The 26977-nt window shown below is 43.4% G+C and overlaps 1 protein-coding gene and 1 pseudogene across 49 annotated transcripts in view; one reads left to right on the top strand and one right to left on the bottom strand.

Moving 5' to 3' along the window:
- Positions 1-26977, bottom strand: part of LOC145510137 (uncharacterized) — a 520288-nt gene that overhangs the window by 389019 nt on the left and 104292 nt on the right. The window contains exon 4 of one of the 49 annotated variants that reach the window (XR_014056788.1): positions 15383-15486. The exons of the other annotated variants lie outside the window; for them this stretch is intronic. The gene's annotated coding sequence lies outside the window, so the exon portion shown is untranslated. The remainder of the gene's footprint in view (positions 1-15382; positions 15487-26977) is intronic. 49 annotated transcript variants of the gene reach the window in all.
- On the top strand, positions 20187-20319 carry LOC145511876 (U4 spliceosomal RNA; annotated as a pseudogene).

Here is a 26977-nt window from a genome sequence, read left to right as displayed (position 1 = left end):
GATGCCATGTATCTTCATTCCATTCTTATGCAGAATCGCTTACAATTACCAGACTTCTATTTTGTCCCTGCATGGGCCAGTGCTCCTACTCGGGAAACAAGTCACAGAATGTATTCAAAGTCAAAGGAATGCTCTTCCATGCTTGGGGTACTGTGCTCAAGAGCTGACATCTACAAAACCCTCTTCGCATTCAATAATGGATGGTACATTTAACTTCTACAAATGCAATCTGACCTAAAATTTTAACCGAAACTAGCCAGAAGTTAGGGGGCTGGGGAGAAAACATCTTTATCCCTGTGATCCAAATTTTCCTATCTCCCACCAGTCTGTAAGTACAGAGGAATTTCAACAGTAACCCAGATATTTCACTGTTTCTGTTCTACTTTGTTCACAGAAGGCCTCAGCTTCCCAGAGCCTACCACCAGCATCTCATGTGATGTCATAAATTAGTCTGGCATTACCACATGGCATCTGTCCCACACAGAGACACCCTCTGCTGGGCCCACCCTACCCAGTAAGTTTACATTCATATGGAACACAGACTTGTAAATAGAATATTACATTACAAGGAGATTTCTGCAAACCTTTTCAAAAAAATAAAACCAAGACATGCAAACCATGTCTTAAAAAACATGAATATAATAGAAGTATATGAAACAAAAAGTAAAATTGCTTTCTCAGTCCTGACTAATCCACTCTCAAAATTTTTTGTGTGAATCTTTTTAGAAATGTTTCATGCATTAATTAGCATATATATTCTTTTTTATTCACACAAATAGGACCATTTTGTGCATACTGTTATATACTTTGCTTTTCTAATAGATTGGAAATGATTTAGCACATCCTTTTTAATGGCTGCATAATATTCTGTCATATGACCATGCCATAACTGGAATAACCAATCATATTTATCACCCTTTCCAATTTCCCCTTTTACAAACAATGTTGCGAGGAATATTTTTGTAGATATAATCTGGTATACTTTTGTGAATGTATATGTGGATTGAACCCTTACCCATGGATGAAAGGGTACATGCGTTTACAATTACCATTGATATTGCCCAAATGCCCAACTAAAACATAATATTCAGTAACATGCTCACTGACTATGAATGAGTCTGTTTCTTTATTCACTCAACAACACTGGGTATTACCAAACTTTTTAGATTTTTGCCTATCTGATACATGAAAAATGGCATCTCGTTGTTTAGATTTGCATGTCTTTAATTAGAAGAAAGTTGAAAATCTCTTTATACATTTATTGGCTATTTGCATTTGTTTTTATGTGAACTGTCTTTCATATCCTTTGCTCATTTCTTGGTTGGTTTGTTCATATTTATTCTTATTGATTTGTATGAGCTTTTTATAAAATACAGAAACCACCAGTTATCAAGCCATTAAGGAGGTTCATCAAGAAACTCACTGTAAGTGGGAAGTCCTATACAATTGGTTAGTTGAGGTCATGGTAACTCCTGGCATGAAAGTATAATTAGATAGTTGATACATACCCCACCTTCATGATGAACAACCCCAGCACTAGACCTCCTCCACAGAAACCCCCAGATAAGGTCCATTCAGAACAGATGGGCATATCTTGGGGAAGACAGGCAGGTCAATTTCACTGTCACACTGAGAGCATTGGGCAGCTTCAGATATCTCTTGGTGCTAGTGAACATGTTTTCAGGGTGGGTAGAAGCATCACCTTGCGAGAACCGAAATGGCAGCCAAAGTTGCTAAAGTATTACTAAAAGAGATAATGCCCAGATTTGGGCTCCCAGGATTCGGACAAAGTGATAACGGCATAGCATTCATGTCTCAAATGACAGAAGGGATACAAGTGCCCTGGACCTTACACTCAGCCTCAAGACCCCAATAATCAGGGAAAGTAGAGAGATTCAATTAGACCTTAAAATGAACCTTAACCCAGATACACCAGGAGACTCAAGAAAATTGGATTAAGTTACTCCCAATTGCCCTGTTTCATATGAGGTTACCTCCAAGAGATATGTTAAAGGTAAGTGGTGCATCTGAACTTATGTATGGTAGATCCATTCCCAAGCCTGAGAGAAAGAACATCTTAGCCCTGTTGAAATGGAACAATGCACCATCTGCACCATGAACAAAAGAAATGGAACAAAAGAAACACTGGTTTCTAGGTAGGAGAAACTGTGAATATGGTTTCCATATTCCATGAGAAACCCTTATGGAATATGGTAACCGGGTGCTGCCCACATCCATTGGCTGTCCACTCCTACTAGTCAGGAGACTGGGTGAACCTAAAAATCCTGGATAACCAGCATCCCATAAGAACAATTCACTCTTAAATGGAACAGACCTCACTTGGTGACTGTGACCACTCATTCTGCTCTGAAGTTGCGGGGGGTTACTCTGTGGGAACATCACACTCAAGTGAAGAGGCCTCCAAGCCCCAAACTCCAGAAAGACAAACAGGGGCAATGGACCCCCTTGACTACTCATGTGAACTTCTGACCTGAAGCTTCTCTTCCAAGCAAAAACAAAAGTGTGACCAGGGATTTTCAGAAAGGACGGAACTTCACTGACAGTTTGATATATATATCATGCCCAAACTGAAATAGGAAAGGACCACTAACTGCAGGAATCACTATACTCATAGGGGTGCTAGTGACCTTGGCCAGGGGAAGCATATATAACAGTATCACCATGAAACAGGTAACTGCCATGGTGGCAAATGAGAGCAGCTTCACCTTCAAACTATTTAGCACAATTTGACCAAACAAATCTTGAATGTGGTAAAACAGGCCCTCCCTAGCGTCACTTGATTTTTACCTTTCCTGGGCCCCCATAATGACCACTATTCTCTTGCTAATATTTGGGCCATGCATCCTAAACTGTCTGGTACACTATCTCTTCAAAGGTCAGAACCTATAAAACTTCAAGTAGTGGTCACTTAGGGCTCAGGCCTGGTGACAATCAAACACATCTAAAGGCAGCTGGGGAGAAGCTCTGCCCCTCTACCCGGGGCTATCAGGACACCACAAAGCAGCAGAAAGTAGACCTTCATCCCTCAGAGCCCCTCAAGAATGAGGAGAAAGACAGAGGAGGGATCTGTCACCAGCAAAGCCCACTATCAATTCCTGCAGAATAAAAACAGAATCTGGGTAAAAAAATAAAGTCTAACCTTTTTTTTTTTTCCTTTTCCTTTGGTCTTAGTCTGGTTTCACTTGCTCATGGGGGCCTGTAAGCAGAAGCCTTGACCCAGCACTTCAGACCTGAGTTTCTAGTGCTCAACAGTTGCACTCAAAACCTTAAACCAAGATGGCAGCACCATCGGGCTGTGTGCAGAGATGTTGCACCCAGGACTACAGACTGGAGCATGAGTGGCACAGCTGTGTCCACCCCGAAAGAACTCTGCCCACCCCCACCCCACTGACAGAACCCTTTAAAGCAGCCCCACCCACAGCCTGCGGAGGAGAATGTGTGCTCTAGAGTGCAAGCTCACAGTCCTCCGTCTTTAAAGAATAAAGCCCTCCTTTGCTTCTGAACCACACTTGTTCTTGTTCTATTGGTGCAAGCATGACACTGGGCAGGAGGACCTTTGTTGGAGACCCACTTGGGAGGGTCGATGACACAGTGGTCTCCCCCAGCGTCAACTCCCTCAATCATCCTCCACTTCCCAAACCATCTCACCTGACTCAAAATACGCCATTTTAATTTTACCTTTTTAACCACACCTGCTGATCACACCAGTTGCCACAGCAAGTGTCTGGAATTACATGTCAGAATGGAGATGGTTGAGTTGAGAACCCTCTCTACCATACTGTTTCTGGTTGAATGGAGGGGGAGCAGCACAGAGACACCCAAAGTGACAAGCTTACATAACTCATATTCCACGGTAACCTATATGTGCCTAACGCCAAGGAACGGGTATGAATTTTTCTTCACAGCCTCATTAGAAGAAACATCGCATTACTTCAAGTCAAATGAAATCCAACCCTTAAGCCCTTGGTCGCCTTGTTGATGAGAAATCTAATCTGAGTGATTCTGAGAGTCCTTCCACTCCCTAGATTCATACCCAACCTCAAAATAAAATCCTAAATTCTTGCTGAAGTGCAGACTGTTTAACCCTGTGTCCTTCTTGAAGACAAGCAGTGCTTCCATGCTGCTTGAATCTCTGGGCTTTCTTTTGAAAGCCATGATCCAAGTGTTCTTGGAGATTCCATAACCTCTTCAGGGCACTGGGCAGAGGGAAAGCTAACAGCCTTGTCAACTATGGGACTTGCCAAACCCCCGAACACTTACCCAGTTGTGGTGGTAGATAGCACCCTTGAACAGATAAATAAAATCAGACCATTAGGCTGGGACCTTATCCAATCTGATTGGTGCTCTTCTAAGAAGTGGAGATCAAGACACACACACAGAAGACCATGTGAAGACACAGGGAGAAGACAGCCATCTACAAACCAAGAAGAGAGTCCTCAGAAGAAACCCACCCTGGTGACACCTTGATCTTGGACTTAGAGCTTCCAGAACTATGAGAAATAAATTTCTGTTGTTTAAGACTCCCACCCTGTGATCCTTTGTTATGACAGCACTAGAGAATTAACACACTTGGTGACTCACTTCTAACGAGTGAGTGAGAATGCAGTTAAAGTGACAGAGCAGGACTTCCCAGGCTAGGTTAGGAAAGGTGACACAGCTCTGCCTGGCTCTCCCTCCCATGATGCTCGCCCATGGAAACTCCACGTGGTGAAGAAGCAGCCCAGGCCACAGGAAGAGGTGTAGGTGTGCTGGCTGGCAGCCCAAGCCAAGGCCCCAGCTGGCAACAAGACATGTGAGTGAACAAACCATGAGAGGATTCTATCCGCCCCAACAGAGTGGAGAGAACAAGACACTGTTTGCACCCAACCACGCCAAACTGCCAATTCATGGGCAAAATAAATGTTATTGTTGTTCTAAGTCACCAAGTTTTGGGATGTTTCTTTAAGCAGCAGTAGATTAAAAATGAACAAAATAGTCGAGATATCAGCATTTTCTGCCTCTCTAGTCTGAAGGAATACTTCCTGTCTCCTCCTCCCCATTTTCAAAGATCCCATATAATCGACTTTAGCAAAATAATGTTGCTTCTCTTTCCAAGGAGTAAGGATGGGAGGAGGAGAGGCTTATGCCAACCAGCTTTTCTTATTAATTCACATTAATACAGCAATGTGACTACTCTCCATATGTCACTTTTTAAATTTCATGTGGAAGGTTAGATCTGCATAAGTAAGCAAGTTATTGCATCTTTATATTAATACAATGGTGATCAATACATACAGGGTTCCCTCTGACTGCTTCTGCTCTTGATTGATGCCAGCCTTGAGTTTACATTCAGTACTCTGCCACATCCCCCAAAACAAACTCAGTTCTCCATACATTTGGAAATGAATGCAGGTTAAGTTGAACTGGAGGATGGAGAGAGGTTTATATCACACACTACACAGGACACCTGTTAGTCTTCCACAGACATCACTAGTTCCTCTCTCCAGTCTTCTCGAAATCTATTCCCTCTCCCCAGGTGCCATGTCACCAAGACTCTTTCTGTCTCCACCCCCACCCCATCATTGAAATTCTACCTCCTTTCTGTTAGTGTATTACACCCAGCAGAATAAAAATCCCTGGGCAGCCAAATAGGAACAGCGATGTCCCTGAAGCATGCCCCCGAGGCTTTCAGCTCATTCTAGCACACCCCAATCTCATTTTCATGCTGTTACTCATGTTACTTGTTTCTTTTCCTTGGAGCTCAAGGAAATTGGCAAGAGTTACACTGTTTTCTCTTTGCTGCTCTGAAGAATGCAACCATGGCAGCCCTCCACCAAAGTCCTGAATGCCAAAGTCAACAATCAAGTGGAGAACCCAGAGCCAGTCACCCTGAATATGACATCCTTGTCCTGCTATGGAAGAAGCCTTACCTGCAAAAGGTGCACAGCCCACAGTTCCAAAATAGTAAGGAGCTGGGAATTCCCTGGCAGTCCAGTGGTTTGGGCTCCGCACAAGCCACGCTGTGCAGCCAAAAACAAAAGAAAAGAAACAGCAAGGAGCCAAGGCAGACACAAGAGGAAATGCTCCCAGTGTGTCCATCCTTATACTGAGTATTGGAGTCTAGCCCTTACCCCAGAGATAGGCAAACTGTAGCAATCATGCCGGGGTGGGGGCACCATAGATGCTGGTTGGTGAAAGCCAACTACCTCCCAGACAGATATAAGATGTAATAATTATAACAGGAACTCACAGCTATTAATACCACTATTTCAGCACTTACTATGCAATAGGCATCAGGCCAAGCACTTTATGCACTATCTTAATGAATATTCAAAACAACCTTATGAGGCAGGAGCTCCCATTTCAACCCACTCCAGTATTCTTGCCTAGAAAATCCCGTGGACAGAGAAGCATGGTGGGCTATGGTCCAGGGGGTTTCAAAGAGTCAGACATGACTGAGCAACTGAGCATGCACACACTCCCATTTCACAGATGACAAAACTGAGGCTCAGAGGATGTTAGGTGGCTTATTTAAGACTACAGAGCTAATGAAGTCAGGTAACTAATGAGAAAATAAGGACAGGCTCTTATCTCTTATCAAAGGAATCCAGTCCAAGAACGCAGGGACCATCATGCCCCCCACAAGAACAACTACCTTTCCTGAATACATGCGTGTGGACCATTCAAGATAAGTTCTCTCCTCTATTGCTCACATCAACCCTAGGAGGAAGATGTGCTCACCATCGTCATCTTACTGATAAAAGATTTAAAACAGGAAATGATGTTACCTAATTTTGATGCTTTTGAACTGTGGTGTTGGAGAAGACTCTTGAGAGTCCCTTGGACTGCGAGGAGATCCAACAAGTCCATCCTAAAGGAAATCAGTCCTGGGTGCTCATTGGAAGGACTAATGCTGAAGCCGAAACTCCAATACTTTGGCCACCTGATGTGAAGAGCTGACTCATTGGAAAAGACCCTGATGCTGGGAAAGATTGAGGGCAGGAGGAGAAGGGGACGACAGAGGATGAGATGGTTGAATGGCATCACCAACTCAATGGACATGGGTTTGGGTGGACTCCAGGAGTTAGTGATGGACAGGGAGGCCTGGCGTGCTGCAGTTCATGGGGTAGCAAATAGTTGGACACGACTGAGAGAATGAACTGAACTGAATTTATATTGTCAAAGGTCCCTCCAGCTCTTTGTCCAGATTCCTAAAGTCACTTCCTACTATGTGAATAAAGGAAACATGGAGGCAAAAGCATGAAAAGCAGTTACAGGGTTTATAATCATACACGTGATGAGGTATTAGTAGCAGGGAGATGACAAGACTGTTGAGAGATGCATGGTAGAGCTGTAAAACACAGGATTTCTGATCACTTTGATGGGGGTTAGAAACAACGAAGACATTGAGCACGTGTGGAGTCAACTGCAGTGGGTTCAACCAGTGGGATGGAATCAAGAATGCAGGTATAGACAGGTAAGGGCAAGAGATCTGTGAGTCATTGGCTTGCAGGTGGTTTTTTAAGGTAGACAGGTTTTAGGAGTCACTCTTCCATTTCAGTGAACAATAGTCTGAAACATTCCTCCTCGACTTTATCACACACACATAGATGAGTCATTTTCGATTTCTTTCCCTTGTTTCAATGTCACTCTCTGAAGAATGCTTACTAATTTGTCCAAATCCCTACAGGTCACTTCTCGTCATCTTTAGACTTCAGTTTACATTGCTTTGACAGTGGAACTTCCTGCAGAATTCAACATACAACATCAAAGCTGGCCTTCCTGGAGTTGACAGCATGGTCCATCCAATCATTGGTGCCTGAGAAACAGGCTCACCTTCTCATATTACTCTATAAGGTGTAGTGGTGTCCCTGCCACTGTGTAAATGCAGCACACCCTGGTGAGAGGGCCCATTTCCCATTTCACCACAAGCTCATCAGCACTGGGTATTAACATCTTTGCCAAGTGAAAAGTGAATTATATTTTAATTGGCATTACAAAATAAATCTTTTATAATGCAAAGCACAGTATAAACTCAAGTCCAACACATAAAGTTAGCTAATTTGCACACAGTCTACATGATGACAATGTTTAGGATTACAGGGATAAAGTGGCATTCACTGGGCACTTGCTAAGCACTTGCTAAATCTCTTGTAATTCAAGGATATAGTAATTCTGATATTAAGCTTGTGCCATCTCTGTAACTTCGCCTTTTGCTGTCTTTGAGGCAGTAAATCTATAATACCTTGTACCTTTGTTATTAACAAATGACTTACACTAAGAAGCTTTCTCATATCATGTAGAAGGATTGAACTTTCAGTCCCACCCTTACTAGCATGGGCATGTTCCCCTTGTGTATGCGTACATGTGTGCTAAGTAGCTTCAGTAGTGTCTGACTCTGTGTGACCCTCTGTACTGCAGCCTGCCAGCTCCTCTGTCCACAGGATTCTCCAGGCAACAATACTGAAGTGGGTTGCCATCTCCTTCTCCAGGGGATCTTCCCAACCCAGAGATCAAACCCACCTCTCTTCCATCTACCTGCACTGGCAGGCGGATTCTTTACCACTAGTGCCATCTGGGAAGCTCCTTTGTGTATGAGATGTGGTTTTGGTCAGTTGTATTAATCCAAAAGCTTGTTGATGCTCTTAATCCTGGAGGTCCTTAAAGAGGTGGACAGAAATTCAGACATGTGGGAAACTTTAAAAATACCCTATAAGGGAAAAACCAGATTCCAAAGCTTGGGAAATTAAGTTTGTTCAGAGCACAGTAAATCTAGAAGGAAATCTAAATGTGGGCTGAAGATTGCTGAGGTGGGAAGGGGGGATATTTACTAGGTTGAATTAATCACTCCCACGGAAGAACGTGTTGCATATACACAATAAACAATGAGAGATTTGTAAAGCTCGTGTACCACTTCAGTAGCTGGAGCAGTTGAGGAATAAGGTTGGAGTTAGATTTAGAAGAGAGTGACAATTTGGTTTTCCAATTTCAGGTTTTTTACTTCTAATAGGATAGTTAAATCTGAACGCAGTTACAATAGGCATCAAAGCAAGAGTTTTGGTAAGAGTGAGGGAAACGTTATTTTGTTTTGAAAAGATAATGAAGATGCCAATAGTTTTAAAAGATTAAAAAAGTTTTGGTGCAGAGTATAGAGTGTTACTATATTGGCTCAGAAGGTAAAGAATCTGTCTATAATGTAGGAGACTCAGGTTTGATCCCTGGGTCAGGAAGATCCCCTGGAGAAGGGAATGTCTACACACTCCAGTATTCCTGCCTGAAGAATCCCATGGATGGAGGAGCCTGGCAGGTTACAGTCCATGGGGTCGCAAAGAGTCAGACATGACTGAGTGACTAACACATTCTGTTTTCATTTTCACAGAGTATTATACATCCTGCATATCTATATACTCTGATAAGCAGTTTATATACCTCAATTAGTCCTCACAATTAACCTTCTGTGGTAGCTGCTGTTATTGTCTTGTTTTCAGGCAAGGAAGCAGATGATTAGAGCTATGAAGAAACTTGCTCCTGGACTTACAGCTACCACAGAGGGTTAATTGTGAGGACTAATTGAGCCAGCATTTCCCCACTGCTGAGGCTGGTGACAGCATTTAGAGCCTCAGTCCCCTTTCTGTCACTCAGGCATGATATGCCGTTTGTACTCATCTTTAAAAGGTTGAAAATCCACTTGGTTGGGAGATGGAAGAGGGAGAGAGGAAGGGGAAAGCAAAAAAGGAAAGAAGAAGGTAAAACTCTTGATTAACAATGACCTGTCCAAATGTTCCACACACCGATGATTCTCACTAAAGATATTTCTTCAAGTGAATTCTGGGCAAGTCAGTTACTGGCTGTGGGTGTCAACCTAAGCCTGATCACTTCCCCCTCCTTGGAAGTCTTCATAAAAAGAATGACACTGGCCATCCCTTAAGAGACCATGGAGCTAGAGAATGTGTCATGTTTGGGGTCAGCATTCAGCCCCTACTCTCCTGACTTCCCTTTCCTTTGTCCTGTCCCTGTCACCTGCCAGCCACCAGGTGGGCAGGTTGCTGCAGCAGCGTCTACAAGCAGGGAGCCCTGTGGCTGCTCAGGGTGAAGGCTCAACACTCAGAAACAGAACTTCACTGAAGTTGGGGCATGATCTTTGGTTTTCTTTAGATCTCAAGTCTGGGGGAAGAGTCTGTGTTTGTTAACCAATCCCATGCATCAGAGAGTAGAATTCTTGGTAATGAGAATTATTGTTCTCTGTTACCTGTTCTATAAAAACTGGCTGGGAATTTTGCACTGTTTTCTCAAAGATATATTTAGGATTGATCTTAATTTCCTATAAAGCAGGCAACAGATTCTGTTTTATTTCAAGGGTAATAGGAAGGCATTCCTTATTCCTCCAAACAGTCCTGTTTTCCCCAAGCCCATCAAAGAAGTCTGACTTGCTCCCATTATCAGTTCAGTCCTTTAGAATAAGCTCTGACCTCTTTAAAAATACAAACCCATTGATGGAGATATTCCATTAAATCTCTACATCCTACTATAAACATCCATCATCAGATTGATCATTTTAATTATTCACTCAATCAGGAGGAAATCACCTTGAATCTCTGTGACTCCACATTCTCAGCCTGGAAGTAGGAATAGCAACTGTTACAAAGACTGGATGGCATACCCTACATTCAGGGCACCATGCCGGGTACAAAGTTACTGAATCAGTGGCAGGTGGCGATGGTAATAGGAATGCCAGGAGCAGCAGTAGAAGGAGTTACTATTGTCTATATGGGAAGAGATGAGGAAAGGTCAGACCACACTGTACCTTAAAGGCAAAGGTGTGTTCACAAAGACAAAGTCATCAACTAGGCCATTTTGATGAGAGCTGATCCTGGTGACCATGTGTTAAATAGAATGACAATGATACCAACCACCAACTCAATATATGCCAGGCTCCAGGCACCTTGCTTCTCACACTGAATTCATATTTTTTGGATCCTCATAGAACTCAGTGAAGTAGGTTCTACTAATATTCTCCATATATGATTAAGGAAACTGAAGCTTAGAGAATGAGGCAACCAACCAGGAAGCAGCAGAGCCAAGAGCCAAATCAGCTCAGTCTGTGGGCCAAACCAAAGTCCAAGTTGTGAACTCTGCATTGCCCCCTGGGAAGAACACTAGTTTGAGCAGCCCATTCTGCACCCTGTTAATACAGAGGAGGGTGAGGGGCTGAGGGAGGGAGGACTCTCTCAGCTCTTCTCTCTTCAGGGTCTGGAGATCATGGCCCTGCAGCAAGCAGACAAGCCCTGGGCCAGGCAGGGCCAGATCTGAAGCCCTGCTATCTCCTTCATTTCATCAGGCTGCTGGGCAGCCGAGCACAGGAAATTAAAAGCAACTCATAGATCACAAAGCAAGGCATCAAGTGATCTCAGACAAAATCTGTCTCCCTTCCCTCCCTCCTCTCCCTCCTGTGAGAAGTTGGCTCTTAGCAGTTGGCTGCTGAACTTCTGCAGCGAGCCAAACTATTCTAGTTGCCAGTGCCCCAGAGGCAAAGGAGGCTCTGCCTTCAGAGCGCTCTGAGTCAGAATGCCAGAACCTTACAGTGACAGCATTAGTGTGTGTGTGTGTGTGTGTGTGTGTGTGTGTGTGTGTGTGTGTGTGAGAGAGAGAGAGAGAGAGAGAGAGAGCGAGCAAGCACGTGCATTGTGGAAGGAGACAGAGGAAAGAGTGGTAGCCTCTATGGGACAAACTGAGCTCAGAGGTAAAGGGAAGCCCAACTTGTAACTTGATTCCTTCTTGCAGGGTTGCATTTTGTACCCTGTGTTTATGTTCCTTATTTTTACAAACAATACAAACAGCAGCAATATCTCCTAGCTAAGCTACCCTGACTGTAGACATTTGCTACTTCTGCTTGACCAGCAACCCTTCTGAGTTTTGGCTAAAGTACCTCCTTCCCTTTTTTAAAAAATTAAAAAAAAGATTTTTTTCCACGTGGACCATTTTTTAGAGTCGTCACTGAATTTGTTACAATATTGTTTCCTTTTTTATGTTTTCATTTTTTGGCCATGAGGCATGTGGGATCTTAGTTCCCCAACCAGAGATCAACCCTGCATCCTCTGCATTGGAAGGCAAAGTCTAAACCACTGGACCACCAGAGAAGTCCTTCCACTTTTCCTTCTTTGAAAAGTTTCCTCTTACTCGCTCGTGGTCCTGAGAAGATGGTCAATGATGACCACCAATGACTCCACGTTACTTCAGCCGAGCAGGGGGAAGGGTGGTGGCCCACGGGACCCAGTCTCCTCCACAGGACTTCTCCCTGAGGTCTGATCTTGGTGGGAACCTCATTAGCCTGGCAAAAGGCTGGGCTGATTCACCCACATGGGGATGTCTTGAAGAGGTACCCTCTGGTTCCTACTCAATGTGACCTGACTTTATCTTCAGTTCTGTGAGCTATCCAGGATGCACTTAAAAACGTCCTTTAATTGCTTTTTAGCCAAAATCCATTTCTGTTTCTTAAAACCAAGGAAACCTAGTGAATGCTTTTGCTTTTTGAATGTCAAATAAAAATTAGTTTGAGATTCCAACCTACATGTGATGCATGATCCTTATCCCTGCCCACCATTCTGAGGATATCCTACTGCTTCTTGTCTTGATCATCTGTTTCCATTGAATTCTTTTAGTTTATGGATAATCTCAACATTCTGTATGGGCTGTTTGTACCAATACAAACAATAAACTCAGCACTTTCCTTGTGATTTCTTTCTTTTTTCCCCCTACCAAGACCCACTTATACAAGGGATGTGTGTGTGTGTGTGTTTACTGAAGACAAAGAAGGTTTACAGCACTAATATGCTGCTGCTGCTGCTGCTGCTAAGCCACTTCAGTCGTGTCCGACTCTGTGCGACCCCATAGACGGCAGCCCACCAGGCTCCGCCGTCCCTGGGATTCTCCAGGCAAGAATACTGGAGTGGGTTGCCATTTCCTTCTCCAGTGCATGAAAGAGAAAAGTGAAAGTGAAGTCACTCAGTCGTGTCACAGCACTAATATACACACACAAAAATACATGCAATCAAAAATTATATATCCCTATTCTTAAAATTCTACTAATGCACACTTCAAGCTCCAATATTCCCCAGCTGGAGTCCTCTCCCTTCTATTTCCATTCTCCCTTCAAATTCGCTCATGCAAACTGCCTATTAGTTCTCTCTTCACCACTTTATCTCCCACCAACTTTGTCCTTAGGGTCTCAAGATAGTTTTCCTCCAAAAGGGAATTCTGGGGCCAGGTGTCAACATAGGTCCACCCTGCTACAATGATTTCTGCAGACAGAATATTAGAATCAGACCAAATGACCTGTTCTATCTCCTTCCAGTCATAAGAGCAATGAGTCTGGGCTCAGGAAGGGTCACAATCCTTCTTTCTATTTTGTGTTGAATTAGATGGGGCAATCATCTCTGTAAGAACTCAGAGCTCTTTCAAAGGCCACACTCATTTCTTCCCAGAGGCAGAGGGCCCTGTAAGAGAGGGAAGCTGTGGGAATAGGAGCCACAGATGGGCTAAGAAGGTGGCCAGGGGCCAGCAGTGATTCTGGACAGGGTGGGTGTCTGGCTGGTGCCTGCCTTCTCCCTCTGATGAATCTTTCCCACACTACTTTGTAAGCAATAAAGCTGGGACACATGGTGGGGGCTTGATTATGTACAGAATTAGCATAATCATTCTCTAGAACTCTTCCTTCTCACTTATCATTCATTCAATAAACACATATTAAATTCCTTCTCTGTACCCAGCAATAGACACAAAAGCAAAATAAGACCAAGTCTTTGTCCACGAGAGTCCAAGACTCTATTGGGAGATCCATAGGGAAGAAATAGGCAGTTATTCAAAAGTAGGGTAAGTTCTGGGTAATAGCTGTTGAGCATATTTGATGTGCCAGGCTTTGTCAATTACTTGAGAGTCAAGGGAAATAAGACATCTCTCTGGAAAAAAAAATCTGTGAGTTTGCTTATGCTGGGTGCCTAGAGGACAGGGAAAGTGGGCAGGAAAAAATTCACAAACATCTAACACAATGTCAAGCACACAGAATCACTCAGTAAATACTCATTAAGTGAATGTCGACTAAAAAATTACAGAATGTGATATGTGCTACAACAGAAACAAAAGGATATCGTGGCTAACTGCTTGGAAATCAGAGCATATCTTCAAAAATATAATGGCACCTGAATATTGCTTGAGCGGGAACTGTGTTGAGAGGAGCATGAAGTTTGGTGGGGGTGATGGAAGGATGAATTTGAAAAAAAAAAAAAAAGTCTGGGACTCTGTTGCTGAAGACTTTGTATGACATCTTAACAATTGAGAAACAATCACTCCTATCTTCCAGGCCGAGCTGGGAGTAATTGCTGCCTCTATGTACCTGTTTTTACAGTATAAAGTGGAAGGCACCACTCATCCACTAGATAACAGAGTAGACAAGAACATGGGATTTAGAAACAAGCAGACCTGGTTGGCTTCAAACTTCAGCTTTGTCACCTTTTTTAATAGCAAAATGCTGGGCAAGTAACTTAACCTCTCTGAACTTCAATAATTTCATCTCCAAAACAAGAATCACAACACCCCCACCCCAGAGCAATGCTATAAAAGGTCAATACGGTAATGTACCATAAAAGAGTGCCTGGCTTAGAGTCAGTACTTTTTAAATGGTTGTTTTGTTATTATCACTATTAAAACAATTATTACTATTGTCATTCTGTTTGGAAGTAATGCTGCTTCTCATTCATGCTCTACTGCCTACAAAGAAAGTTAACTGTGAGGCCCACCTTTTCCAGATTGATCATCTCAGTTGATCAAGTGAACTTAGAGCAATCATTTGATGGGAGGTGTGATTACTCACCACGAAAAGGTCTCCAAACCCATGTGACCCAAGTTCCCTCAATTTACCATAAGGAGACTGAGGCTTGTCCCTAGTCCCACAGTCCCACAACTGCCTAGAGAGAACTGGGCAAATCCCAGACCTCTATCCTCTGGGTGCAGTTGACTGCCTCCAAGTTAACTCTGTTGCTGTGTATACAAGGCCAAGATTAAAATCAGCTTCAAATGCCAGCCCTCCAAAGCCAAATCCTCCTCACCAAGCCCTCTCTGTGGGGGGCTGTTTTTCCTACACTTTCTCTGCAGCTCCTACAGGCATCTGCTGGGTGTCTGAGAACAGACTCTGCTCCTGAGCCCTCCTGACCCCACAAGGAGGAGGTGAAAGGCCTCTTTCTGCAAGTGTCAGCTTACAGTGGGGAAAAGGCTTGGGGACACAGCCAGAGACAGGCTGACATCAACAGTGTTACTGCTTCCCCAGGCTCTCCCTCCAGTGGAGGCGGCTGGCAGGTCAGCCTCCCCACCGGATGGACTTGTTTCTCACCACAGGCCTCAGAGTTTGCTCTGGAGTCAGCCATCCTCTGGCAGGTGCTCAGGCTCCTCTGGCTTCACAGAACTCTCCACTCTGTCTAGGGTCACCACTCTCCTCTGGAAGACAAGCCCGAGGGGAGACCCTCAGCAGGACAGAAAAATTCGGCTTTTTCTGGAACTCCCCCAGCTCTCCAAACCCTTCACTGAGGGCTCAAATGGCCTGGACAAGCCAAGAAAAGTGCCAAGCTGCTATTCTGTCCCTTTTGTGAGACTCATGAACTTGTGAGGCTTTGTATTTATACCACAGGATAAATACAACTTCTTGTACAATTTTCTACATTGCAGTTCCCTAATCTGGTGGCTCAGATAGTAAAGACTCTGGCTGCAACACAGGAGACACTGGTTTGAACCCTAGGTTGGTAGAGAAGATCCTCTGGAGAAGGGAATGGCTACCCACTCCAGGATTCTTGCCTGGAGAATTTCATGGACAGAGGGACCTGGCGGGCTACAGTCCATGGGGTCGCAAAGAGTCAGACACGACTGAGCCACTTTCACTCGCTCATCCACAACTGGTTTGACGTAACCGATAGCCAGGCTATAAACTGGTCACGGCCCATGTGGGAGTCAGTGGACTAGCCAGTGGGACTCTCTTGGACTGAACAGTGACTGACCAGCCAAATCAGTCAGATCCTACTTCATGCCCTACTTTATTCCTACATACATACTGGGACCTTCTACGTTCCAGGAACTACATTAGTTTCCAGTGATACAAATGGAGAAGTAGCTTTGTAGCCCTAGATAATTTTGCCCTTAACAGGAATTCAATTTATAACTCTATTCCTTATCAGCAAATTTGACTGGCTGTCAGATTTTATGGTGACATATACACAAGTCTCATTTATAAGGTAGCCATTACTTTAAACAGACAAATAAATTTATCAGGAGCCTTGATTTCAAGGAGCAGAAACTGAACCCAATCTGGCTTAAGGAAAAATCAAGAATTATCTGGCTCATATCTTAGAAGGTCAGAACTAAAGTATCCTCAGTAAATAAATGAGATCAATTCTCTCTCCCTCCATCCTCCTTCTTCACCCCATATCTCCGCTCCCTGCTTCTCTCCATGTGTTGGGTTTATTCTCTCCTAAGATGCAAGACCTTTATCCACACAGCAGGAGACATGGCACAGACAACTGCAGACTTCAGTCCAGATTAGCAATGCCCAAAGAGAAACATTTCTCTCTCCCAGAACTCACATGTAAAATTCAGGAGGACACCAATACTAAACCAAACTTAGATCACCTGGGCACTAGTGAGTCAGCTGCTGTGAGAAGGGAATGAGCTACCATGATTGGTTGAGCTTTGGTCACATGATTCTCCTTAGCCGCTCCTAAAACCAGATGCTGAGAAAGAGGAACAGTTCTTGAAAGAAGGAAGTAAGCTCTTTCCATGGGAGATGGAGCAGATGCTGAACAGGTTGGAGAGGAGGGAGCAGGGGAGACATGGTAACATGTCTGTATACCCGAAAGAATAAAAAGAAAAGGTTGTGTTGTATAGAGAAAAAACAGGGAAGGCTTCACCAAAGAGTAGTTAGCTTTAAGTTTGTTTCTAATGGCCAGTTACTTTAGAATATGGAAAGCATGAATATATTTTAAAATATATAATGGATTGGCAACTTTTGTAGGATGTATGACTATGGTGATTCATCACACAGCTGATTTCCAAAGTGACTGAGGACAAACCAAATAAATATCTTTTGGGGGGAGGAAGAGATTTACATTCATTGAATATCTACTGGGGTGCTGGGAATTGTACCTCCACATTACTCATAAAGCTATAGGGCCATCCTATGAGGCAGGTGCTACTGTTTCCCTCCAATTACAGGAGAGGGAACTGATACTCAAAGAAATTTTTTTAAAAGAAATCACCTCACTAAAGGCCCCACAGCAAGTAAGCAGTAGAGCTGGGATGTGAACTCAAGTTTATCTAATTCCAATCCTTGTGCTCTTTCCACAAGTCAGTTCTGCCAGCCAAAGGCAAAATATAGCCAGATGAAAGGGTGGAGGGGCAAACAATGAGTCCCTCCTCTATTTATAGACAGAGAACAAAACCAGACAGCCGCAAAAGGCAGAAGTGCCAAGAAGAGAAACAACTTTTCCAGGTCCTTTGTGAGGACATTCTTTGCTCCCAAAATGGAGATGGCACTCAAAAGTAAGATTACACATTATGAAGTGTTGCAATGGGCAGGAGAATGTGGCCAAGAACAAACAATCGTTTCAGTGACTCAGCGGTGATCAGTGGCCTGCAAAAAGCCAGCTCAGTGGAGGAGTGTGTCTGGACCCCCTATTTAAAGGGAATTATAGCATAACTGGTCAAGACATGGAGGCTTCAAAGGCTGACTTCCTTATTTGAGAAATTTGGCAATAAATGTGAAGATATCTGCATAAAATTACAACGAAGAAATGACTGAAGAGTAAGGATTTAAAAAATCAGATTTTCATAGGGTACAGTGGTAAAAAGTCTGCCTGCCAACGCAGGAAACACAGATTTGATCCCTGGGTTGGGAAGATCCCCTGGAGAAGGAAACAGAAACCCACTGTAGTATCCTTGCCTGTAAAATTCCATGGACAGGGGAAGACTAGTGGACTACAGTCCATGGGGTCACAGAATAGGACACAACTAAGCATGCACACATGAACCTTATTTACTGACAGAAAAGTAGAAAGGACAGGCCATTAACAACAGAAATAAAAATCCGAATTAACTTGACCAGCTGAAACTGTAGACCAAGAACACAGTGAGTCTGGCAACACAGTTCTTTGTTGGTTTATCTGCAGACACTATTTTCCAGACCTTTCCTGTGAGTGCCAGGTGCAGCCTCCTACCACATAAGGTGTCAAATAAATTGTCCAGCCTCTTGTTAACACTTTATTCCATTGGATGCAATAGTTGATTGATCTGGTGTGACTCAAGCCAAGTCAGCCTGTCCCTCTCTGGGACTGACATGTGGATGTTATGGAGAGCAGTCCTCTCTTTCCACCAGATTAAGCTGAGATCACATAGCAAGAGACAGGCTCAGGCCACTTCCAGCCTCATCAACCCAGATAAGGCAGGCCCAAGACAAAAGAGAACTGCTCTATCTCAGTGTTCACATGTTAAATCCAAGAGAAGGCATAGGCCATGTGAAGGGAGCCCTTTTTAAAAAAATTTTTTTGTATTTATTTTTTTATTGAAGGATAATTGCTTTACAGAATTTTGTTGTTTTCTGTCAAACCTCAACATGAACCAGCCATAGGGAGCCCATTTTTAAGTAAAAGAAAATGAGACCAGCCCAGAGAAGGAGACAGACAAACAGACAACATCCTTTAAAACTCTGAATTCAACCATATTTCCACTTGATCCTAGACTCTCCCCACTTTTAAAAGAGAATTTGAATTGGGCTTCTGTAACAACCCGAGTGCGCTTCTCTGGTGGCTCAGTTAGTAAAGAATCTGCCTGCAATGCAGGAGACCCGTAAAGCTCCCTAACATTAACTCTCATCAATTAACAGGATGGGGTGCTCTGTGAATAGAAATGAAAATTATAACCTGCCAGAGCCACTGATAATGAATATAATTAAAAAAAAAAAAAGACAGGGTCCCTGTCCTCAAGGAGTTCACAGTTGTGGCAAGTTCTTTTGCTTTCCTGCTACAAATAGGAACCTGCTCAGAAATGTGTCTACTATCAAAGTGTGGGCGGGGAGCGAAGAGGGAAAGAGAGGAAATCTTATGTAGTTGCAATCCTTTTCCAAAACAAAAATAGTAAAAGCCAAGCTAATGACTGAACTTGACAAATACAGAGAGAAACCAGAGGAGTGGTGCACAGAACTTTGTATTTGAGACACAGCAGTACCCTCAGAGCCCCTCAGGGGGCTTCCAGAAGTCTCTTCTTTCTCACCTATCTCCTCCTCTTTTGGGGCTCCCTTGTCCTCTAGGCTGGGAGGGCCCCTCTTCCCTCTTTCCTGAGTTCCCAGAAAACCAGTTCCATTCATCCCCATGGGCAGCTAGAGGAGGTTGAATCAGATTCCCTTGAGGAAGGGACTTCAGATCCCTTCATCACAAACACAACAAATTTTTCTTTACCTGATAAAGTCATCTTTCCTCTTATAGTACCTCTTCTAGGAGCTATTGCTCCATTTTACCAAAAACAAATATTGCTCTATTTTACCCAAAGAAGAGAGTTAGAAAAAAAGAAGAGAATTGGAGAGGGATGAATATGTAGGATTGTCCTTAGATGTCAGCCCCCTAAGCAGACCACAAAGTGAAGAATTCTAGGCAGTCCCCTCTCCCTGCCTCCACAAAACAATGCCAGCTCTTATGCTTGGCACATCACTTACAAATGATAAAGTCACACTTTACACCTGATAGATAATATTTATAAGATCCTACTAAAAAGATTTTGAACACGTAAAAGACTTACAATAAAGAGAGGTTTTCAACTGATAGATTTCACTGGGTTATAGAATGATTTTCAAACTCAAAGACCCCTGCTCTGTCTCAGATAATAAGGATAAAACTTTTCTGGTAGGCCATTTGGAAGTGTGTTTCAAAAGCCTTGAAAATGTTCATATTTTTTAAATTTTTTATTTTATACTGGATTATAGATGATTAGCAATGTTGTGATAGTTTCAGGTGGACAGCAAAGGGACTCAGCCATACATATACATGAATCCATTCTCCCCCAAACTCCCCTCCCATCCAGGCTGCCGTATAACATTGAGAAGAGTTCCCTGTGCTATACAGTAAGTCCTTGTTGGTTATCCATTTTAAATATAGTAGTGTAGCTTTGTGCAGTGGCAGTATCGTACCTAATGAGGTTTATCCTAGGTGTGATTATTGCTAATTAAATATAGTAGTGTATACATGTTGATCCCAAATGTGTTCTGATTCAGCGATTTTAATTCCCAAGCATGGACTCAGGAGTCAGATTGCCTCCACCACTACTCAATCACATGATTTAGCCTCTTGGAGCTTCAGTTTCCTCATCTCTAAAATGGGGGTGATAATAGTAGCTACCTGATAAGATAGTTGTAAGGATTAAATGAAATATATGTAATGCTTTAGAGCAGTATCCAGCATATGGTTACATACTATATGTGTTAGCTAAGTAAGTGATCAGAGATAGGAGTAGAAATACATCTCAGTATTAGTTCAAACAGCAAAATTTTAGAAAGATGTCTATTAACAGGTAATGGGCTAAATATTTGTGGTGCAGCTGTAAGATGTTAAACCACATAGCCACTTTAAAAAAGACTATGTCTTAGGAGAATATTTAGAGATTTGGGAAGATGTTCATCACATATTGTTAGGCCAAAGAAACAAAATCAGGTTTCAAATAGTATATACAGTATGATCCAAATACAAAAACGGAAAATAAAGGAAATACTTCAAAGTGCTATTGGCAAGTATCTCAAAGTTGATGGTTTAGGCTTGCCTACACATTGGAATCATCTCTGAAATTAAAAAAAGTATATATCAATGATGATATAGGACCCCATCCATAATAATACTGATTTAATCAGTCTGGGCTGTTGTCTGGGTCTCAGGATTTTTATTTTCTTCTATGTGCTTGGTTTCTTTTTCCAATTTTTTTCCTGAAATCTTCTAAAATAAACATGAATCCCCTTTATAACTAGAAATTAAAACCATCAAATGCCATCTAAAAGACATTTCAATTACTCCCGTGAGTAGTTGACTAAGCAGTTGTGCCAGTCCCGGTTTACCAGATTGTTTTCTTCCAGGGAGAGCTGGAGGAAGAACGATGGGGGAGCTAGAGTTGGCAGAAGACTGAGAGGAGGCAGATTCAGAGCGTGAGTCACTGCCCTGGAGAACAGACCTGGGAAAGGGCTTTAGACGGAGAGAGGAGGGGATGGGGCTGCAGGAAAATAGGCTAGACACCTGAGGGGCGGGGGCAGGGGACCAAGAGTCCATGGCTGGCTTCACTAGCTGAGCGATTGTGCTCAGGCAGCTCTGTTATTTATGGCCCTTCGGTCTGAGGCCTTGCTCAGTGGCCACTGTGATACTGGGAATTCATTTATGTGTGTCAGCATCATGCTTTCTCTTTTACAGCATATGCTCTTGATAAGGGCTGAGAGGAGTAGGCACAACAAGGAGAGAGGAAGCAAAGGAAGGTCTAAAACTGCTAAAAAATGTAACAGACAAAAAAGTCCAGGGCTATTGGTATTTTTCTCCCTCCATGTCTAATATTAAACGCTTCAGGTCTGATGATTGAGCTTCTTCGGCCAGTATAGCATATTTTTTTTCATTCATTCAGCAAGTCCTTATTGAACTCTTAGTATGTGCCAAGCCCTGTGCCAAGTGCTTTTCATCATTTAATTCTTATTTAGAGCTTTAAACAAATGACCCAGGTACTATGGTTAGCTTGCCTTGTACAGATGAAGGATCTAAATCTCAAGCAAGTTAATGGCCCCAAATCACCCAACCAATGTTACTTATCACCAACATCATCAGAATGGATGGCTACCATGTATGAGCACCTACTATGTGCCAGGCACTACGAAGTGAAGAGTTAGTCTCTTAGTCATGTCCGACTCTTTGAGACCCCATGGACTGTAGCCCACCAGGGTCCTCTGTCCATGGAGTTCACCAGGCAAGAATACTGGAGTGGGTTGCCATTTCCTTCTCTAGGGGATCTTTGTAACCAGGGATCAAACTCAGGTCTCCTGCATTGGAGACAGATTCTTTACCATCTAAGCCACCAGGGAAGCCAGGCACTATTTACTAAGAGTTTTATACACATTTTCATTAATCAGCCCACTCCACTATGAGACAGTGGTTATTATTATCTCTGATTTACATAGGAGGAAAGTAGGCACAGAGAGGGAAATTTCCCCAGCTTCTAGGCAACAGCAAAGGATTTCTATCCAAAAGTGTCCAACTCCTGGCTCTTGTTCTTAAGCCTAAATTATGCTGCTTCCACAATTTAGTGACCAAGCTTCAGAAGTCAGACCAGGCTTGATGCTCTTAATAGGCAATATATTAAAGACACTCACATCAATTAAAGATGTTCACCTGTCTTGGCCTGTTTCTCATTACCTGAGATTGCCACATCCTACAAGTAAATAATGTGATAAGCTAGCTGCTGCTGCTGCTAAGTCGCTTCAGTCGTGTCTGACTCTGTGCGACCCCATAGACAGCAGCCCACCAGGCTCCGCCGTCCCTGGGATTGAGAACACTGGAGTGGGTTGCCATTTCCTTCTCCAATGCATGAAAGTGAAAAGTGAAAGTGAAGTCGCTCAGTCGTGTCCGACTCTTAGTGACCCCATGGACTGCAGCCCACCAGGTTCCTCCATCCATGGGATTCTCCAGGCAAGAGTACTGGAGTGGGATGCCATTGCCTTCTCCGGTGATAAGCTAGAAACCTACTCTAATCTAATTTGCTTTAAAAAAAAAAAAAAAACACCTGTCTTTTAACTACTCTTTCAGGCACATGCCGTTATTATCCAAAAAGCCATGGCAGAAGAGAATTATGGGAAGATGAAAGAGAAGGCAAGAAAAGGGCACCTGCTGGTTGCCACGGTGAAATGTTCCCGGGAAGCAGAAGACAGTCATTAGCATTCAGTTTAATGGTGTGTTTAGCCCCATCCATAACTGGAAGTGTGTTTACTGTTTCATACTTTCTTTGTGAGAGGGAGCCACAAATCTCATTCTCCATATTGAGAGCAAGTTAATGGTTCAAATTATGCATCCATTCACACTGTTCCTCAACCAAAGGACGGGGCAATCAGAGTTACCTGGTTAACCCAGGCTGTGCAAGTGGATACCGCAAACCCTGGTTCCCAGTGGTTATCAATGATCCAAAACTGCTAGGGATATGGTCCGGAGCACCATCCCACTGAAACTGAAACAGGGTCACTTCAAAGCCCCAGGGACACTTCAGCCCAATACTTTCCATTGAAATGGCACTTTACAGGCTGTTTATCTACCCAACCCCCTGCAGTGTTGTCAAGCTCCATTGCCCACGCACTGCAAATGGGGATACTGAGATAAAGGTACACCACCTGCAATGTGAATCAGTCCCTTCCAAGGAGGGAGTAGAAAGGTTCCTAACCACGAGGAATTTGCTAAACCCTTCCTGACCTTCTGCTGCTCCAGTGGTCCTCAAACCTGGAACCCTATCAGAGCCACCTGGGAAGTTTCACCTCCATCCAAGATCAAGAGCACCAAAGTTTTGGGGGGTCCGAACAGGCACCTCTATTTCATGAATGCTTCCCAGGTGATTCAGGTGTGCAGCAGGGAGTAAGAAGCATGGCTCCCATTCCTCCCTGGTCTCTCACTGCCCCTGACTTACACATTGGGCATTTTACTCCCTTTGCCAAATAGACATCTTTATCAAGCCAGAGTTTCCAGGAGACAGCGTTGTTCGGTGGTAAGCAGGCAGCCACTGAGGCCCAACTGGCCTGGTTTGAATCCCAGCTCTGCACTAACTGGCTGTGGACAAGTAACTTAAACATGTGCTGCAGTCATCCTACCTACAAGGATGGGAATAGTGGCTGCCTTAGAGGACTGTTGAGAGCATAAAGTTCCGGCACACTTAGTGTTCAATAAATGACAGCCATTACCATAGGTAAACATGGTTTAAACCATTTCTAATGGAAGAGGGGAAGGAGGGCTGTCCTGGACCAGTGGGTTTCCACTGTAGGCAAGCAGAGCAATGCCCAACTTTATATTCTCAAAACACAGTTTTAGCACATAGTGGGAGAATGGATTTTCCCCTTGATTAGTTAGGGAGAGGCCAGATAGCAGCAACAAGGACCTCAGACTGTGTATTTCAAGATGAACAGCTCTGAACAACCCTGCTTTTTCCCTTTTCCAGTCCTGAAAGTAGTGAGGTTGGGTATTCAAAATACTCAGGTGTAAATCAGGGGGGAAAAAAAGCAAACAGAAATGAAAAATCAACAATTACCTGGCTTGGGGCAACACAGATAGATTCAGATAATTGCAATGATTTTCCAGTTTCCACGTAGGCTTATAGGTTCTTCACAGACATTAACAAATATGCATTGAGTTCTTGCTGTATACCAGAGCCAAATGGTTTCCTTGCACACTTTTCTCATTCTCACAGCAGGCGCCTAAAATAGATGCTATTTTAAGTAAGCCACCAAGGCTCAAAGAGGTTATATGATTTATCCAGGGTTACACAGTAAGTGGTAAAATTGGGACCTAAAATCTAGAAACCCCAATCTTAACCAATATACTGTACCCCCTCCTAGGTTTCTGTTAGGCAGAATAAATACATGATGAATATCTCATTACAAGTGGGTTGCAAAGGCTTACCTACAACCAGGCACCATCCCCAAATCCAGCTCAACAGCCTGACTGTCACCTGCCTCGCCACACTACCTGCTCCTTTGTTCCCTGAAGGGCCTTTGGGAAATAATAACAGCACATCTGCACAGAAGTCTTGGAGTCCCACAGAAATATTACATGATCTGAAGAACCCCCCCCCCAATCCTGGTGTTAGTTCATGAAGCAGTATCTCAATCTTTGCTTGCCAAACTCTTCAAAGCTAGTTCCCACCTCCGATTGCATCCTCTCCTCCAAACAATCCTGTAAGTAGCTGTGTTCCCAGTGTTCCCAATATACAAGACAAACTCAACAAGGAATGAAAACTAGTGCTAAAAAAGAATCGAGCTGTTCTCCCTCTCTCCATTTGTTTGCCTCTGTTGTACATCTTTATGGAGGTGATATCATCTATTGTAAGAATGGCAAATAGACAACATATGTGCTACTAGATATCCCATCTGGTCCCCTGCAGACAGTACTAATTGATCTCAGCACTCCTCCCACTAAGTCAGGAAACTGCTTCAAAATTCTTCTAGCTAAGGGCTCCTAGAAGCAACTGCCAATCAAATAATGCTGGCATTGCAGATAAAGCACATTTTATTCTTGGTATAGTGGTTAAGAGCCTATACTTTATTAAACCCATATTAGAATCCCAGCTCTGACTGTGTGACCAGGAACATGTTACTTAACCAGTCTGAGCCTTATCAGTAAAATAAAGACTGTCACACTTCCTTGAGAGAACTATCATTAAGAGAAGATGAGAAATGCCTGTACATCTCCGGGCTCCTTGTCTGGTACACAGAGGGTCCTTGATAAATGGTATATTTCCATCCCATTCCTTAACAAACAGTTTTGAGCATTACCATGTACAACCCCACCAGCAACTGGAACTATAGGAATGAACAGGTCAGAAAAGGTTATTGATCTCATGTCACATGCTAGTGGAGAGACCAGGGGTTTTTGTAAATAATTATTTATCAAGTAATTTCAGCTTGTGATGAATGGAATAAAAGACAGGGCTGAGTGATGAGATAAACAACATCAGGATGGGGTGGGTGAGAACATGGAAGAGTCTCAGACACTACAGAAAGTTTCATCCCTCTCAAGTGCCAGCCCTTGAATCCCTGGCAGAGGAAAAAACAAGTGGAAATGGAACCAAGTGGTGTTTTGAAGCACTGTGATGGTAAAGGAAGCAGATTATTCAGAGTGCCTCTCCCCCTGACCCTCTCCTGTTTGACTGGCTCTAGTCCCAGGATGAGAGAAATAGAACACTCAGTGCTATATTCATGTGCTCTGACAAGGCCCCTTTTAAGTCCCGGCTAATCTGTTGCAATCAGCCTGCAATCGGTAGCACAGAACCAGGTACCCCAGCAAATCAGCCCCACACCCCTGGAAACCCATCCTGGCACATGACCCCCTTTCTCTCTCATGCTCCCTCCCCCTTCCCTGCTCCCATCTCTCTCCTCCTCCACTTCCCCATGCCTGTGAGTACAGAGCCCACTGAAGCCAGGGGTAGGACTCTTCAGCCCCCTTGACAAATACTCGCTGCAGGACTGGATTTCATTCCCAGGTACAGGCCCAACAGCCAGAGATACAGACAAGCATCAATGCCCGTGAAAGGTTCAGAGAGAGGTATAGGCCTGGGGGCCACTGAAGAGTGACCCTAAAGACACATGTGCATTCAAAGGAAAACATAACCAGATAATAACCACCTGTGTGTGTATGATGCTTCACAAATCATTTTCATAGTATCTTTCTTCTAGCAACCTTGAGAGGCTTTAAGCAGAGGCTTGAAGAAGCTTAATAGTACCAAATTTTGCTCAGGGTGGCTCAGTTGGCCAGTGGAAAAGCCAGGACTAAAACCTGTTTTGTTTTGTTTTTTAAATAACCCTTCCCCAAGACACACACAGACACTCAAAATCCAGAGTTTTCTCCCTCTGCATCAGTCAGGGTTCTCAAGGAATTAGTTCCCATGATTGTGGAGGCTGGTAGATCCAAAATGTCTAGGGCAAGCCAGTAGGCTGGAAATTTAGGTAAGGGCTGATGTTACAGTCTTGACTTTGAGATCCATAAGGCAAGGTATCTGGATGGAAACAGGAAGGATTTCTGTGTTACAGTCTTGAGGCAGAATTCCTTCTTCTCTGAAGATGTGGTACATATACAAAATGGAATATTACTCAGTCATAAAAAGAAACAAAACTGGGTCATTTGTAGTGCTGTGGATGAACATAGAATCTGTCATACAGAGTGAAATAAGTCAGAAAAAC

This window comes from Giraffa tippelskirchi, chromosome 6, assembly GCF_054371585.1.
Source record: "Giraffa tippelskirchi isolate mGirTip1 chromosome 6, T2T-mGirTip1v1.2.pri, whole genome shotgun sequence".
NCBI classification, from domain to species: domain Eukaryota; kingdom Metazoa; phylum Chordata; class Mammalia; order Artiodactyla; family Giraffidae; genus Giraffa; species Giraffa tippelskirchi.
Note: the sequence above shows the minus strand (reverse complement) of the source record. Positions and strands in the feature narration are given on the sequence as shown.